At 35.0% G+C, this 7,153-nt stretch overlaps 1 long non-coding RNA gene across 1 annotated transcript; it reads right to left on the reverse strand.

Moving 5' to 3' along the window:
* Positions 1–592: 592 nt before the first annotated feature.
* Positions 593–1,715, reverse strand: LOC311067915. Its single transcript, XR_014603303.1, has 2 exons — positions 1,614–1,715; positions 593–1,066 (listed from the first exon to the last, which is right to left on the reverse strand). It is a non-coding gene; the product is annotated as an uncharacterized lncRNA (long non-coding RNA).
* Between the last annotated feature and the right edge of the window lie 5,438 nt (positions 1,716–7,153).

The following is a 7,153-nucleotide window of genomic DNA, read 5'->3' on the forward strand; positions in this document are numbered from 1 at the left end:
TATATTTTCCCGTATATGCACATAAATGTGAAATATATGTAAGACGCATATATGTATACATGCATATATGACGCATATATGTATACATGCATATATGTACTTATTTCTATAGTACATACTTTCACATATATTAGGGATACAAATCTTATATCTGAATGCCTTGAAATTAAATGCCTATAGTTGGAGATTTTGTCTATTGTGTGAATACCAAATATAGTATTTTAATACAATAATGCAGTGTTTTCCTTGTCATTTTTGACAAATACATCCACAAAGTACCATAACCATATGCCACAGCTTTAAAAATGCATCAGTATCACATGCATGTCAGATGTCACTGTAAATTTACAGTTAAATACTGGCAGCTGGGTTGCCATCCACATACTGTATTTTTACAACACTACTACAGTAAACAGCATTTACAGTACTCCACTGTAATTACCAAATACAGTATACACATTTTACATTATTAAACTTGTCGACAGCAATAAATTGTATTTTTACAGGGAATACTGCTTTTATTATTACATAATTAAAATATTATACTTTAAGGTTTCATAAGAGTAGTCACACTAGGAAAAAGAAAACAACATTTTCTGGGTTTTAAAACATTTATTTAGTTAAAATGCCATCTGTGAACATGTTGGCTGAATTACTTTTTAAACATAAAATGCAATTTTAACACTTAACAACAAACAGGTAACAGTTAGCACTTAATTAAAGGAATAGTTCACCCAAAAATTTAAATTAGCCCATGATTTACTCACCCTCAAGTCATCCTAGGTGTATATGACATTCTTCTTTCAGACGAATACAATCAGAGTTCTATTAAAAAATGTCCTGGCTCTTCCAAGCTTTATAACGACAGTGAAATGCTGTTTCTTTTTTGAAGTCCATAAAAGTGCAAACGAAATCCCATTCAAAGTCTGCAAGGTTTCGCAGAAGTGAGGACACCTGTAGGCTTACAGTGGTGTTCTTGTTTTGCACAACTTGGCCAGTTTTCTTTGAAGTTACTTGTCCTTTCTTTGTTTTTGATCCACGTTCAGGATTGATGTCAAGAAAGCGTCTAAAAGGCAGAAAAAAACAACAATTAAATATTATTAACTGAGTGTATATATTTTGACAAAGAGAGACAGCACAAAAGCTGTCTAAAACTGAACAACATGAAAAAAAAAAAATGCAATGTTGGATGTTGTGAAAAAAAAAAAATGCAATGTTGGATGTTGTGATCAATAACTGATATTTTTTCTGCCCTGGTAAAATACATCAACTCAATGTGTCTGTTTACATGCACACTGTCAACTAACTAAATTTTTGGAAGTGGGGTTGCCAGATTTAAAGTTTTATTCTACAACTTTTGTCTACTCATCACCCAGCTCATTAACAATATCATCCCCTCATCCGGTGCCATCAGAGTATCAGTGGAAAGGCAGTCATAGACTCTCAGTTTATGTAGAGTACACACTGCCAGAATCCAGCCCAAACCTTTGTGACAGAAATAATTTAACTTAATTGCAAGCCTTGCAATGTTTATTGCATATATGACAACATGATTTACCAGACTAAAATGCATGTTTGCACCCAAAAAATTAAATTCTGTCATTATTACTCACCCTCAAGACTTTTGTTCATCTTCGGGACACAAATGAAGATATTTTTGATGAAATCTGATAGTTTTGTCCTTCCATTGATATCAATATCATTGCAACTGTCAAAGCCCAGAAAAGTGGTAAAAACATTGGTAAATATATAGCTACAGTGGTTCAACCTAAATATTATGAAGCAGGGTTTCTGCACATTTTTTAAAGTAAAATTTAAGGCTTTTTAAGACCCGAAGAAATCAAAATTAATACCATGCATTAGGGGTGTGCAATATTGACAAAATATGTCTTGATCGATATTTTCAAAGTTTTCTTGATAATAATTAGATAACATTTTACTGATTGTGTTTCTGTGCTTGGTGCCATGGCTTGTTTAGGCCTGTTGACAGCTGACTGACAAAGATATTCATATTTTTCATATTCTATGCAGTGGTCAGTTTACAGCAGTGACAGAAATTAAAATTTTTTATTAAGGGGTAATATTTGCCACCTTAAATTGATTTCAAGGGGCATTTTCACCTATATATGGACATTTGTAGATGTTTCAACAAGATATCTTTCACATCTACTGCAGTCAGATTCACCGTGTTCACTCTGAAGGAATCACTCACATTGGCTGTGCACTTGTAATGACACATCAAGGATGTTAAGAGGCTAAAAGCAGGTTTAAAACTTGCCCCATTGAAGTCAACAGGGTGCAAATTTTAAAAAGAGGATAACACGGTGTAGGCGTCATTTTTCTCTGTATTGACAGCACTCCAAATTTACAAAAAAATTAGCTCAATGTTAAAACTGACCGGAGTTCTCCTTTAAGGTTGCACTAGTTACATGGATTATTTAAACAATGTTTTTACTAGCTTTCTGGGCCTTAAAAGTTGCAAAGACGTTGCTGTCTATGGGTGGTTCAGAAACCTCTCAGATTTCATCAAAAATATCTTAATTTGTGTTCTGAAGATGAACGAAGGTCTTACAGGTTTGGAACGACATGAGGGTGAGTAATTAATGATAGAATTTTCACTAATCCTTCAACTGAAAACAACTTGCACTGACATATCTTAAAATATATGACTGTCACTGTTTTATCTCAAGATGCACACCAGTAATGTTTTTATTTATTTTTATGATACATTATTATAAAAGCTGCTTAAATACCCTAATTTTATTAAGGCCTAGACCTGGCTTAAGCTAAGCCCTGTATGGAAACCAGGGCCATATTGTTCATACCAGTAGTCAACATAATAAATACTGTCAAGTCAAGGTTAGTGACACAATTCAGTCTAATATATATATATATATATATATATATATATATATATTTTTATATATATATATATATATCTCTATATATATATATATATATATATATATATATTAGGGGTGGGCGGTACACCGGTGTCATAGTCATCACCGGTGTGACATTGCGCCACGACATGGATTTTCTAATACCGTCAATACCGTAATAAATCAATTATGTTCCTTGAACGGCTGCATTTACATTAGGGCTGTAGTCAACCAAAGAAATGCTTAGTCGACCAAAGTCCTGTCCTGCACAACGATTAGTCGACTAAAAAAAATAAAAATAAAAAATAAAAATAAAAAAAAGACGCGATGTTTTGCATTTTGATTGAACATTTATTAAACAATTGTCAGAGCATTTATAAAACAACAACGAAAAAACGTTTTTGTTTTTGTTTTATTGACACCTGGGATCCCCCGCGAAACGGTTCTCATTTGAATAAGGCCGGCGACACACTGGCTGCTGGCGTGAGAGTCTCAGCTGCGTTGGGTGTCTGTTTTTATTTCGGCTCCCATGTTAAAAGGTTGGAGTTTGCACACTGCCTGCGTGAGACACGCGTCTCAGGCGCGGCTCGAGCCACGCGGAAAACGCGTGCATGCTAGAAATAGAACCGACGCCTGAGTGTTCCTGCAACAAGAGTGTTCTCTGGCTAGAGCGCAGAACAGCGGAGTTTGTATGAACCGAAGTGCATGCCTGAGCTTGTATTGCTGCTGTTGCTTTGACATTGTGGAAAATAGAATAAACAAAATGTATTAGACTTTTTACCCGTTATTATCAATCTAAATTAATCTCGTTTTTAATTTAGGCAAACTTAATTTCGTTTTTTCTTTATTTAAATTTCGTTTTTCTTTATTTAAATTTTGTTTTTTCTTTATTTAAATTTCGTTTTTCTTTATTTAAATTCCGTTTTTCTTTATTTAAATTTCATTTTTTCTGTATTTAAATTTCGTTTTTTTCTTTATTTAAATTTCGTTTTTCTTTATTTAAATTTCGTTTTTTCTTTATTTAAATTTAGTGTTTCTTTAGGCCTATTTAAATTTCGTTTTTCTTTATTTAAATTTCGTTTTTCTTTATTTAAATTTCATTTTTTCTGTATTTAAATTTCGTTTTTTTCTTTATTTAAATTTCGTTTTTCTTTATTTAAATTTCGTTTTTCTTTATTTAAATCTACCCTTTACTGTGTCAGTAATTTGTTAGTCAGAAAAATATTAGACTACCTTAAAAGTATTGCTTAATTAACAGACTGTGTGCGTTTTATATCACTAGTGCAGTGTCCGTTCTCGGAGAATATAGCCGCCCTGCTCGCGTGAGGTGCGCCGCTTCCCGCTCGCGCTGTTCTGTAGTTTACTATTAATTCTGAACGTGTCGCGTCTCGCGTGTCTGTCTATATTGCACCAAATGCGACACTGCACTCCCTTGTGAAGTCGATTGGATGAACGGTTCTCGAAATAATCAAAATGCAAACGGACAGACAGACACATAGAGATTACTACCTATATTCCTTACTGAGCACGAAGCAGCAGTGCAGCCAGCCACAGGTGCGGTTCCCGAGTGTTCTACGTGGTGCGCTAAACTGTGGCGCTGTTACAAAATAGCCTAAATTAAAGCATTTAAAGTTGTGGATAAAACATAGGCTAATTATATTTAGAATACAGTAATATATAACTGCTTATAAAGGAATAAATATCAAGGAGTAAATCAATGAAAATTTCTTTATTGGTGAAAAAAAAAAGTTATACCGTGATATTATACCGTCACCGTTCAAAAGATGAAAAATACCGTGATATTAATTTTAGGTCATATCGCCCACCCCTAATTTCAGTGATACAATAGTTCAAATTATCATAGAAGTACTAGGATAAAAGTTTAAATTTCAAACATTAACACTGATGTTTATGATAGCGATCAAAATAGAGTAAAGCCCCAATCACACCTAACGCGTTTTTCCGGTTCGAAAACGCGAGGCGCACAGCACTGCCCCAATCACACAGAACGAGCAGTGAACTGCGTTTTTTGTTGCTAGGCAAACACAGAAACTGCTGTCCTGTCAGTCAAGTAAACGTCAAATCAGACTTTTATTAACTTTGTTTATTTTCTGTTAACATTGTGGTAGTTACGATTCGTGAAGTCGTTAAGCTCCTGGTAACCCGCGAGAGCACCACAAGTTTATCCTCCATCATCGCACTCTCCGGCGTTCAAAAAAACAGCTTTCATCACTACAACGGAAGACCCGCCTCTCCATTCATTCGATTCAAACTGATTTTTTTTTCAACTCCAAAAATGTGAGGCGCAGCCGGCGGTTAAACGCGAGGCACCTGGGGCTCATAAACACAAGTGAATGTTACAAAATGTATTTGTTATTGAATCATTTATTAAAGAGAATGTAGTACTAACTGTATGATGCTTCTGAAATAAGTCAGAAAGATGTGATGAATTGTTTTTGTAAATATGACTCATCTTATATATCATGTAGCCTATACAGTCTGTAAAAGTGTATGATTTAACATTTTCTGATGGTCTATTGTTAAAAATAAAATAAAAATAGCAATATCGAATCGCAATTCTTAAAAAAAAATCGTAATACCAGCAGTATCAGCACCCAAGTATCGTGATAGTATCGAATCGGGAGATAGTTGTATCGTCCCAGCCTTAGAGTTCACGAGAGCAGCAAGAACTGAGAAGATGACGCAGATGGGTCTCGATGTAGTGCGCCACTTTTGTGAACTCACTCAGAGGCCCACACATAAGAAAATGAATAGTTGAATAAAGTTGTTATTTTTGCACACAAAAATGATTGTTGTCGCTTGATGAACTTAAGGTTGAGCCAGTCACTTGGACTATTTTAACAATGTCTTTACTAACTTTCTGGGCAGCTCTCATATTTCATCAAAAATATCTTAATTTGTGTTCTGAAGATGAACGGAAGTCTTAAAGGATAATTCTGGTATTTAGCACTTTGAGTCTCTTTTCTGGTTTGTTTTGGATGAACTAGAGTGGTGGACACAGAAATGTTGACGATGGGTCCTGTCTCGACTTTTTGACTCGTTTAGAATCGCCTTTGACCGCTTCAGAGTGGCTGTCTATGGGCATGCCCGAACATGTCCTTAAAACAACCCTTAACGTTCGTTTTCAAAACTGTGCAACTCACCGAGTGGTTTGTGGTGTTCGTTGATGATTAAAAACAAGTAGCGTAGCGAAATACAGTTTCTGTCGTGTTTTATTTGCCATTTTGTAAAATCCCATTGATTTCTGTTGGAGGACTCATTGCTCGTTGATATTACTGCGCTACCAAAAACGGAAAAGATGCTTCAGACTCAAATATCGAGCGGAAGCTTATACGCAGTTGTGAGTTATCTGAAAAAATAGTTCCACTATAGCAAATAACACGGATTGAAATCATACATTGTGCCGATATATTTGTTTTTAATCATTAACGAACACCACTAACCACTCAGTGAGTTGCACAGTTTTGAAAACGAACGTTATTAGGGTTGTTTTAAGGACATGTTAGTGCATGCTCATAGACAGCCACTCTGAAGCGGTCAAAGGCGATTCTAAACGAGTCAAAAAGTCGAGACAGGACCATCGTCAACATTTCTGTGTCCACCACTCTAGTTCATCCAAAACAAACCAGAAAAGAGACTCAAAGTGCTAAATACCAGAATTATCCTTTAAGGGGTTGGAACAACATGAGGGTGTATAATTACTGACAGAATATACATTTTTGGGTGAACTAACCCTTAAATATAAGTAGTGTGGGGGTGCCAAACTAGCACTGTGGTCCAGTCTGGGGTCCAGTCTCTTCATGCCCCGTCTGTAAAGTGAACAGATTGACTGATGTTACTAATGGTGATTTATTATTTCATAAACATTTAATAACAACAGTGTGACTACTCCATAAATGTTGTTAACCCTTAAGTTATTTTGGCTGTGCTTTGAGTACTATAAATATTAAACCACACAAGATTAAAATGTAGGTTACAAATGTTATACAACGGAAAAGTTCAATAACACATTGTAAAGGATTAGCTACACCTGAAAATGAAAACTTCCATCATTGGGGGGAAAAGATAATGTGCATCAAAATTCTGTATCTACTAAACTTTTCTAATTTGTACTAATTTGCCATACTATGGAAGTAGGAATATAATACTTTCATTGTATGACAATAGCAGCATTGAGAAAGGTCTTCTGAAATTATAAACATGTATAAACCAGGGCTTGGCATTAACCCTGGTCTTGTACTTGTCCTTTG

The sequence above is a fragment of the Abramis brama genome (genome assembly GCF_963993115.1).
Source record: "Abramis brama genome assembly, chromosome: 17".
NCBI classification, from domain to species: domain Eukaryota; kingdom Metazoa; phylum Chordata; class Actinopteri; order Cypriniformes; family Leuciscidae; genus Abramis; species Abramis brama.